Genomic DNA, 7487 nt, shown 5'->3' with positions numbered 1-7487 from the left:
TGTGGTAGGGTGGGGAAAGCATGGAATGGGAAACTTGGGGTCTAAGTCTAATTTTTGGCACATCATATAATCTTCTGAAGGCTCAGTCACTTTGCTGGTGCAGTGAAGTTATGGATGCTGTTTCAGGAATACTTTTTGGCAAAAAATTACTAAATTTTAGCTAGAGTCTCAACTATTGGAAATAACTGATAAGCTCAATAATCAAATTTACTTATTAAACAAATGAATGAATTTGTGTTGGTGTGGCAGGACCATATTCTCATGTGGTGGTAGGGATCTAACTTGTCTTATTTGCTTTATTAGATATCATTTTTTTTCAGGGGCAGGCATTGAATTCAGGGGCACTCTACCACTGAGCTACATCATCATCCTTATTTTGTATTTTATTTAGAGACAGGGTCTCATTGAGTTGCTTAGCTCCTTACTTTTGCTGAGGCTGTTTTTGAACTCTCCACCCTCCTGCCTCAGCCTCCCAAGCTGCTGGGATTACAGGTATGCATCACTGTGCCCAGTTTATTATATGTTCTTGCTTTTTAAAACATAATATTTCTTCTTAGAGGTATTCTGACATAGTGACATTTAATTAAAGTTAAGTGGTACATGGAAATAAGTTATATGTAAGCTCAAGTGGTATTTGTTACTGATATGAGTGGCAGTAAGAATTACTAAAAACTAATTTTGAATGTGCATATAAATGAGAGAGCAAGAACAGCGGGAAGGGACAGGAACTTGACCAGGGCTTACCTACATATTTAAAGCAGTTCATCTACAAAATGCACAACATGTGGGTGCACTGCTCATAAATCACCTTGCAATTTATGCAAACTATTGCATAAACAACCTTTAGTAAAATGTACAAATTTTTGAATATGCACATCATTGGAAATAATCCTTGGAGAAAAATAATTCAGAACCTGAATCGCTTCAGTTGTTTTGAATTGAGTCTTTTTGTGCCTTATCTTGCTGACCTCTCAGCTGCCTCTGGTGGTAACTGGCCACTTCCTTCTTCTTGAAACTCTTCCTCCTTTAACCCCTGAGATGAGCCCTTTCTTCTGCTTTCGTTTCCCTGAGCATTCCTCACTGTTCGTCACTTCGCTTGCTTTCTTGCCTCAGATATTATTGTCCTTCTGATTCCACCTTCAGCCTTCTCTTCTTATCCTGTCCACTTGAATCTCTGTCTATGGTTGAAATTACTCCCCCTGTATCCACCGTTGATTCCCCAACAGGGGTCTCTAATCTCCAGCCCTCTCCCACGTGTTAGATACATGCATATTCTCTGGTACCTTCAACTCAACAAATCATCAGTGAAACTCATTATATCTTTCTCATAAACTGCTGTGCCCTCTCCCAATGCCCCCCAATATATGTGTCTTGGTCTCAATTCATGAGAAAACCTTGAAACAGTCTCTATATTTTATGTGAATCACTTTCCAGTTCTTGGTGTTCCTTATGGTGTCCTTCGCTCCAGATCCCCCAAAGCTGGTAATACTCACTTTATTTGTTGGGGATGGGGAGGGTGGTTCTGCTGTGGATAGGACTCAATATTCTCTGGTTGTTTCCAGAAATAACCAAAAGTTCACTTTATTTAAAAAGCCTTTTATTAGGAGTCAAGGCATATCTTCTGAAAAGAGAACAATGGGGAAGTGAAATCATTCATTAAACAAATATTTATGCCTACAACGTGCCAGGAGCTGGGAATACCATGGTGAGTACAAAGGGGTGTACGATTTTTCTCGACTTCTAGGTCTAGGGGCAAGAGGTATATGGAGGGAACAAAATAGACCAAAAGCAAATAATCACACAAATACATGTGCAATTCCAACTGTGACAAGTGCTATGAAGAAGAGGTTCGCAGAGTGAGCCCATAATAGTGTGATTTTATCTAGGCAGGAAGCTTGTGAAAGGCTTCCCTGAGGAGTCTTATCTTAAGACAATATCTAAAAGATAATATAGTAGATTGATTGCAAAAATTGTTCCAATTATTTCTGTCCCTTTACAAGGTCACTTGGCAACTTCTCCTATCTGGAAAATGTATTTTGTGACTCTATCTGGACTGGCTTTATGGCTTATTTTAGCTAATAGAATGGAGAAGTGATATTAAGTCAAAGCTGAACTTAGCTTGAAGAGGCTTTGGACATGACCATTCATTCCCTGAAAATCTTGGCCCTGCTGTATTAATAAGCTGGGCTAGACTGATGGATGAGACACATAGTCTGGTTCTCCTGACACTTTAGCTAACAGCCATGTGACTGCCAGACATGAGTGAGGGCATCTAACTCCAGCCAGGCTGCAGCTGCCCTGTTAAGCGAGCAAGTCCAGCTGAAATAGGCTAACTCTGGCTCAGAGCAGTGGAACCATCCAGTTGATCTCACAGGTCTGTGAGAGGTCATCAACGTCTATTGTTTAAACAGACTGTGTTTTGAAGTATTGACTAACTAACAAATAGCTAACTGGTACTGACAGGAAAAGATGAACTTGGCATGTGCAAATCCTTGGATGGGGAGGGATCAGGAAAGTTTCCTGGGACTGAAAAGCTTGGAGAAAATGATGAGAGTGGGGTCTGAGTAGGTACAGACAAGACCAAGCAGAATATGAGAGAACATGTTAAAAGACCTGAGTCATTAAGAACAATGAGAAACCACACAATGGTCTCAGAAACAAAGGAAACAGAGTTAGATTTAGGCTTCCAAGTTTGTCTGAAGCATGAAGCAAAGTTTAAATAGGGCCAGAAAAGAAGAGTATTAAAGAGTATTAAGAGAGCTGGCATGGTGTCATACACCTGTAATTCCAGCTACTCAGGATGGGAGGCAGGGGGATTGCAAGTTTGAGGCCAACCTCAGCAACTTGGTGAGCCCTGTTTTAAAATAAAAACCAAAAAGGACTGCAGCTATAGCTCAGTGGTAGAGTACCCCTGGGTTCAACCCCTAGTACTGCCAAAAAAAAACCCCAAAAAGCAGCAGCAGCAACCGCAGCAGTATTGGAGGCCTTTGCCATAATCAGACACCAGCCAAATATGTCACTAGTATAGTGATAGTGACAAGATCACAGCCTTGTCCATCTCCAAAGGGGTCCTCTATTCACTGTGGTTGCTAATGTGAAAGTTGAGTCCCCAGAATCATCCTAAGTGCAGACCTGCGGTGCTGGGAGTGGAGAGATTTGGATGGATTCAAGAGACAGTGAGGAAGAAAGATCGCAGGTATTAGTGATTAATAGGATGTTGGGAATGACAGGTGTCAGGGGTGATTGCTGGCTTGCTTTCTGGTGAATGGTACCTATCACTGAGCTAGACAATAATGGAAAAAGATCAAGTTTGGGAAGCATGATTAAGTTTAGTTTTAGACATGTTGACTTTGAGAGACCTTTGAGATTCCCCAGAAGATATCCATGTAGGCAGCTGGATGGATGGGGCTGTAACTTAGAGAAGAGGTCTGGTTGGAAACAATTTTTGAGCCACCTGTGTATATGGGGTTCAAATTCTTGAAAGCAATTTCTTCAAAGGAGCATCTCACCAACTTTTAGGGTATTGGTTCAAAGTTCCCAGTGCCTTCAGAGATGATCACTGAGCTCTTGGGACTTTTGTTCCTGGCAATTAATTCTAAATGTGAGGTTCACACACCATCTCTTCTTCCTGATCAATATTGAGCTGCTCTCTTTTGCAAATCATTTCATCTAAAATAAATAAATAAATAAATAAATAAATAAATAAAATGAGGGTTTCCAGACACCTCTCAGAAAGTGATACACAATCAATCAACAAATATATGAAAAAATGTTCAATATCTCTAGCAATTAGAGAAATGAAAATCAAAACTATTCTAATATTTCATCTCACTCCATTCAGAATGGCAACTATTAAGAATACAAACAACAATAAGTGTTGGCAAGGATGAGGGGAAAAAGGCACACTCATACATTGCTGGTGGGACTGCAAATTGGTGCAGTCAATATAGAAAGCAGTATGGAGATTCCTTGGAAAACTGGGAATGGAACCACCATCTGACCCAGCTATCCCTCTCCTCAGTCTATACCCAAAGCACCTAAAAACAGCATACTACAGGGACACAGCCACATCAATATTTATAGCAGCACAATTCACAATAGCTAAATTATGGAACCAACCTAGATGCCCTTCAGTAGAGGAATGAATAAAGAAAATATGATACATATATATATATGTATATATACATACATACACACACACAATGGAATACTACTCAGCAATAAAAGAGAATAAAATCATAGCATTTGCAGGTAAAATGATGGATTTAGAGAAAATAATGCTAAGTGAAGTTAGCCAATCCCCAAAAACCAAATGCTGAATGTTTTCTCTGATATTAGGAAGCTGATTCATAGTGGGGTTGGGAGGGGATCATGGGAGGATTAGATGAACTCTAGATGGGGCAAAGGGGTGGGAGGGGGAGGGAGGAGGCATGGGGTTAGAAATGGTGGTGGAATGAGATGGACATCATTACCCTAAGTACATGTATGAAGTCATGAATTGGTGTGAATATACTTTGTACACAACCAGAGATATGAAAAATTGTGCTCTATATGTGTAATATGAATTGTAATGCATTCTGCTTTCATATATAAAAAAGAAGAAGAAAAAATAAATTTTAAAAAATGAGTGTTTCTTGACACTTGACTGAATGACCTTCATCAAAGTAGGATTCTGGGTACTTCAAAACAATTATTTTTGTGTTTTTCCTTAAAATAATACATATGAAAATTCAAATCCAGGTAACAGTGATGAAGAAACTGACTAAAAGCATAAGGAATGTCGATGTTTTACACACACACACAACACACTTTAAAGACGATGTGAACAACCAAATTGATGATGTTTCACTGCTCTTGACTTCCATATCTGAGGATGGAAGGCTACAGAGTTTAAGGATCAAATGTGTTTTTATTTGGGATATAGAGGATATGCCATCACAGATTTTGTTTTTGTTGTCATCTACAGGTTTTAATTTCTTTTCTATTTTCTTGTTATTGAACAGACCTATTCCAGACGTCTGTGTTTTTAAAGTGTGTAATTAAAAGAGATATATGGCAAATGTTATAGACATTAAGTTGATATTTTATGGTAGTTCTTTTTGAAGAGAAAAAACAGCTTACAGATTTTAAAAACAGTATTACATTTAAATATCTATTCTTAAAGAACTCAAAATATGTAATGACACATCAACAGATGATTGTTGATGACCAGGGTCACCACCTGTCCCTCATTCTTGTGCTCCTTTTTTATGGTTTTCTGTTTTTTTCCCACAAAAGTGGATGCACATATGCTTATACCCTCTATTCATCTTTTTAGTCACAATTTTACTGTAAAGACAGTATCTAAAAGTAAATTATTTGGCCTTTGAATTAATTAAAGTTCTCTTTTTATAGTTGATAAGTCAGGGCCAATTGATTAAGAAAGTGGATAGTAGTCATAAGAAGATTAAGGATAAAAAGAATAACTTTAATAAATTAAAAGTTTTTCTTTGCTTCTTTGCATATTAAGGCCATTAATTTTGTTTGTTTGTTTGTTTTGTGCACACACAAAAGCAATACAAGTTCTGGATATGAAAATACTGTCTGCTAATTGACATTTAAAAAAAATCAGAAACCTTCTCTTCTTTAGTTCTATCTCTAATCCAATGTGTAATAGACCCCAACAGTCGGACCTCTCTTAAACATACCCCATTTCATCCTTATATCTTAGTCTATTTCTGAAGTCCCTTCATTTGTCTCTTTGCCTCCTTCTTTACTTTCCTGTAACACATTCTGTAGACAGCTGCCAGGGTACGTTTTCAAAAATGCCAATCGGACCCTATCAGTGCCCCACAGTAGTCTCAGGATAAAATGGAACTCCTGGGCACAGCTTTCAAACTCTGTCTGGCCTGTATAGACTTTTTCAGCCTATGTCTTGCCTCTGGATATATTACCAAAATACACATCGTGTTTTAAATTCTCCCCTGCCATCTCTATCTACTTCCAGGGTCTATTTCTAAGAATGGCGTTCTACTCCTTGAGTTTCCCATGATGATTCTAAGTAGAATTTTAGCAGAAAAGCCTAAAAAACAACCTGTATTTGCTCTAATGATTGGCCAAATCAAAGCCATAAGTAGCTCTGGGTAGGCACAAAAGCACAAATAGAATGACCATATTCAATGATAGTCAGTATTAGTAAGGCTGTTAAGATTGTAGATGAAATTGAACTTTTGGTAGCTGCACAAAACCTGAGGTCCTAGGATCACATTTACCTTGTACTTTTAAACCAACATACATGTTTGGTTATTGTTGTATGGAATAGCTCATCCCATTTAAATAGTATACCTAGAATTTGTTTCATGATGCTATAATTGCTGTGTAAAAATATTTAAGTTCCATATTATGATACTTGGTTCTTAGTTATGATTATTAATTTTATTCCATGTTTTTTATGACGTAAGGAAAATATTTTGCACAAATACCATTATCAATTTTTCTTAGATTTTTTTCTTTTCCTTTGAGAGGAAGGATTTTTTTTTAACTTTGAAACTTTTCAAGATGATTTTGGCATTATTCACCTGTTTCTATTCCAAATGGTTTAAAAATAATCATTTCTCTCAGATGGTAAACAAAATACTGTTTTAGGTTTAGAAGACAAATAAAAATGTCTTTAGTTTCAATTTGCAGTTCTTTAGAAAGAATTTCTCTAGCATTTATCACATAATAAAACTTTGGAGACAGAAGAAATCCAAACCTGAAAAGCAATTATCAGCAAAGTGTTGGATTTGCAGTGCACCTGTGTGAAGAACCACTTGACACAGTTCCCAGCGCTTTAATAATTTCCAAACACTTTTCAATCATAGCAAAGAAAACAGTTGTCTAGTGTCCAATATGGTTTTACTGATCTATGTGGTATTTTATGCCTATATTCCACATATATTTATCTTAAAAACTTTGTAATTTCTTTGAAGATGGGTGAGTATTATTTTATATAGAATTAGTAACACGGAAACTATTTTCAGGTTTGAAAATACCTTCCAATTCCTTGTCACTATTAGATCCAAAGTATGTGCTTAACAATGTTCATTTAGAATTCTTGGCTCATCTTCCTAACTCTTTAGTTCCCTCCTGTTGGCATTGCCTTCACGGGGCCAGCCATCTGTTGTAATTCGAATCCTGTCCGATTTGCCACAGGAGAGTTAAAGCCCTGAGCCAGTCACGTGGTGATGTACCTAATGGCAGCACTTGACTGAATATGGCTTGGAATATTTTCTGGGTGTGTGTTGCCGGGTCAGCAGCTGTTCTTCCATTCCTCCAGCCTAGCCTCATGACATTTCTTTGAAAAATGCATGGAAATGCTGAATTCATCCCCAATGCCTCGCCTCCTTTTAATCTTTATCCTTCAAACTATTTTGTTTATTTAAAGCTTTGTATATTTCAGTGTGTGCATTCAGATAGTCCTCCACTTACGGTGGTGTGTCCTGTGATTTTTTTTTCAACTTTAAGAT

This window comes from Urocitellus parryii, unplaced genomic scaffold (assembly GCF_045843805.1).
Source record: "Urocitellus parryii isolate mUroPar1 unplaced genomic scaffold, mUroPar1.hap1 Scaffold_282, whole genome shotgun sequence".
Lineage (NCBI taxonomy): Eukaryota > Metazoa > Chordata > Mammalia > Rodentia > Sciuridae > Urocitellus > Urocitellus parryii.
Note: the sequence above shows the minus strand (reverse complement) of the source record.